The sequence below is a fragment of the Priapulus caudatus genome, unplaced genomic scaffold (genome assembly GCF_000485595.1).
Source record: "Priapulus caudatus unplaced genomic scaffold, Priapulus_caudatus-5.0.1 Scaffold1217, whole genome shotgun sequence".
NCBI lineage: Eukaryota > Metazoa > Priapulida > Priapulimorpha > Priapulimorphida > Priapulidae > Priapulus > Priapulus caudatus.
In genome coordinates this window covers 45,701-49,654 of record NW_014578278.1, presented here as the reverse complement: position 1 = coordinate 49,654, position 3,954 = coordinate 45,701, and the positions used below count along the sequence as shown (strand labels likewise).

The following is a 3,954-nucleotide window of genomic DNA, read 5'->3' as shown; positions in this document are numbered from 1 at the left end:
CTCAGGGTGATAAGGGGCAGTACGAATGTGATTGATCTATAGTGTAGTTAGTCGTGTGAGTAATTTATTCACGAATTCCAAGCCGTTATCTGCTAATATGGTTCTTGGGCAACTATGGGTAGTTATATAACGGTTTACAAATACGTCTGCTACAGTTGACGAACTTTTATCAGGTATTGCATACGCCTCCTGCCAATTTGAGTATAAATCCAGGAAAGTTAACATATAACGGTTACCTGCCGCTGTAATGGGATGAGGTCCCGTGATATCCATTGCCACGATGTCACCGACACAGCGGGGCAGCAGTGCCTGTCCCATTGGCGCGCGAACACGCTGTGGCTTGCGCGCATTACAAATAGTACAAGATTTAACGTAATGATATGTATCGGAATACATACGTAGCCAAAAGAAACGCTCCGAAATCTTATCGTAAACTTTCCTAAAACCAAAATGTCCTCCATATAAGTGATCGTGAAACTGCAGAAGTATTTGTGTAACCAAAACACGTGGAATCGCTACCTGTGGGGTGTAGTCTGGATGTGATGGTTACGATTTGACATGGTATAAAATATTATCGTCTATAAAATAGTCGGAGACCAGACAGGTATCTTTAAGTAAACAATCAGACTTGTTTAGCACTTCGTAAACAAGTGAAAGGAAGGGGTTAGCTTTTCATAATTCGACTAAATCAGATAATTATGGCACCCGAAAAACCAATATTTGAAGTCACTCAAGGGTTACGCGACCGTGACATCATAACCGATGCTGACTCCTTAATCGACTCGCCATTATCAACGAGCATCTGCGCACGAGGCGTAGAGGGGTTGGTAGGGGGTAACGGGTCGCTAACTTTGTTGACACTCAGCAGCTGCTGCTGTGTAGTAGACGGCATGGTGTAAACTTCACGTGTGGCCTCTTGTCGAAGGTTGGCTGGTAGTAATCGTGACATAGCATCCGCAGGTTTATTTGACGCGCCGGTAGTATACTCAATGTCGCATCCATATTCAGAAATGATTATAGCCCATCGTTGTAATTTAGCATTCGTTAATGACTTAGCCTCTAAAAGATAACGAAGAGGTTTATGATCGGAAATTACCTGAATTGCATTACCCAATAACAGATGACTAACTTCTGTAACGCGTACACGACCGCATAACATTCTTTCTCTACAACTGCCCAACGCATCTCTACTGCATTTAATTGCTTGCTAAGATAATAAACTGACTGTTCCTGCCGATTATCATCAAGCTGTGTTAAGACAGCACCTATTGCGTAGGAAGATGCGTCACAATATACGCGAAAAGATTTGGTGTTATCAGCAAGGGCGAGAATGGGCGCCTCCGTTAACAGGGTTTTAAGTGTAGTAAATGCTTTCTGTGCCTCGGTAGACCACAGAAAGGGCGTGCTTTTATGGGTTAAAAGCGAAAGTGGGCGCGCGATATCCGCGTAACCTTTTAAAAAAAATTATGTAGTAACTAGAAAAACCGATAAATTGGCGTACTGCTGTAGCAGTAGTCGGAGTTACCCAGTCTTGAACAGCCTTGACATTCGCGGGATCAGGACTAATGCCCCCTGGTGTAATTATGTAAGATGTGGTCCAAAACACAAAGCCGACAACATCTATTCTGGGTCCGACATCTTTATTTAGGTGCAAACGCAGAACCTATTAACACAGCAAACAGGAATCACATTGTAGTGTGCTGACCGGAGCGAATGACAGCATTACAACCAGTTGCTATATCAATTCAACATGGACTATACTCAATACATGTCAGAAAGTATCATAACTATGTAGAGATTATTAACCATGTAATCCACCTTAGGTTATGTATTACTACGTCTGGAAACGTCAAGGTCAGGCACGAAATGCGATACATAACTGCATGGTAACAGTAACAGCACGATGATCAATAATCGATAACCCAGGGGGTGTGAACCCTCTATATATCGTAATACAACGCAATTGTGGGGCATACATGAACAGTGCATGGGTATATATATGTATGTATGTATTATCGACAATTACTCATACATTAATTGAAACAGACTTTAGTATGTAATACCATGGCAACCACTAAGGTAACCACTCACCCCCGACTACTCCGGGTGGGTACTCCAGCCTACAACCGGCTTCCTTCCCAGCGGTATCAGGAGTGCCTATACAATACAAATTGAAACAACGGTTTGTCCACCATTCCCATTAACGTGGCTATTACACATATTAATTGTAGAAAATATCGTTGGCAACATTAGATGAAGTAGTGGCTGTGGTGTCTACTTATTAATAGTAAGAAATATGTAACTGTAGCCTTAAAGTATGCAACATTACATTCAAAAACATTCGTATGTGGCAGAAAGCATCTGCGGTACATAAGGATCAACATTGACAACATTGCTACCAATCGCTACTGCACTAGTACACTGCATTCTAACTAAAACATGTGTACAGCATACAATTACTTAAGACGTGGTAATCAGCTTCTCTGTTTGGAATACCGGTGCATGTCACGAATAGCCAACCTAAGAATATATCCCATTTACATCCACATATAGTTCCACAACACAACCCACACGCGCAGACGACATGCATGACCAAAACGAAATTGCGAATTCTCATGTTTCTACCAAGCGTCAATCTGATTGGAGAATTCAACACTTTACAATGCGTAACAGTGAAAGATCTCTGCCAATTCGTTTTGGCGGATGATTATTGAACCTTATCAGTTATACAATCATAGAAAATACACTCACCGCAAGCCGAGGCGTTTAGATTGTGTAATTTGTGCCAGTCGTAACAAAATGGGAAGTTCTACACGTGCAAAATGGCGTCGCAAAAAGGCCGCTGGCGGATCCCGTATTTTACCCAAAAAATATATATGCAGGCCTTAAAAACGTTAATAAGGTATATACCAGCTCACAAAATCAGTGAATACAAATAATAATATTATAATATTTTGACTTCCAAACTAGAAAGTAATACTGTTCTAGCAAACATAATACACAACTGGTATCCACTCTGGTACTTCCGGTACCGATCGGCTATTTCCTTAATGTTATGTAAACAATAATACGTGGATTGAAGTGGACGTCTCTGATACTACTTTACAATTATATGGCTCAAATGGCTAATAGATTCCCTTAAAAAAAAAAATTTACTAGCACGGAGAGTAAGGTTAGCTTCATCTAGCCTATTGAACACCTCTGCCAAGTCTATCGTATTGCAAACAGGAATGCGAGTTCATGTAGAAATGATGAAGTAGACCCAAACTTGTGTGGTAAACTGTACAATTGTAACGACGAAGATGATCTTTAATATCTTAGACACATCACATCTCCTTACACACAGACAAAGCACGCCGCACACGCGCGGTCGCGCGTGCGCGTCCTCTCGCCCCCAGAACCAGAATTTCCAATCCCCCTCCTATTACATCTCTCCCTATATATTCGCCAAAAACTCCCTACATCTTGAGAGCACATGTCACCCGTTCTGTCCAGTTCCAACCGTTCCCCTCATTTCACAATCACCCTAGAAACTGCCTAACCTAGAACCCGCTTATCCAACTCCCTGTAACATCAATGCCGCCGCCCATATGCGCGACGTCCTGTCTAGCTAAACTATGGCTAAAACAACTACCAGTCTAGCTCCACGCACTAATCCATGTGACACGTGCAAAAGACATGATACAATATGTGTAGCGAAATCCGGGAAATAGATGCAGATGTCGTCAATATAATCAAGTGCACACTTATGACATAATCCTCTAAGCACATAATCAAGCAATCTTTGAAAGTGTGAAGGCGCATTTTTTATTCCAAACGGACAACGTAATTTCTCGTAACTTCCGAAAGGCGTAACAAAGCATGTCTTAGGAATATCGACTGGATCAACTGGAACTTGAAAATAACCTAATCGTAAATCTAACGAAGTAAAGATTTTAGCCTTTCCTAACGCCA

The 3,954-nt window shown here is 41.6% G+C and overlaps 1 long non-coding RNA gene across 1 annotated transcript; it reads right to left on the bottom strand.

Moving 5' to 3' along the window:
* Positions 1 to 1,619: 1,619 nt before the first annotated feature.
* On the bottom strand, positions 1,620 to 2,863 carry LOC106815851. The gene is made up of 2 exons (XR_001394797.1): positions 2,752 to 2,863; positions 1,620 to 2,157 (listed from the first exon to the last, which is right to left on the bottom strand). It is a non-coding gene; the product is annotated as an uncharacterized LOC106815851 (long non-coding RNA).
* Positions 2,864 to 3,954: the final 1,091 nt, after the last annotated feature.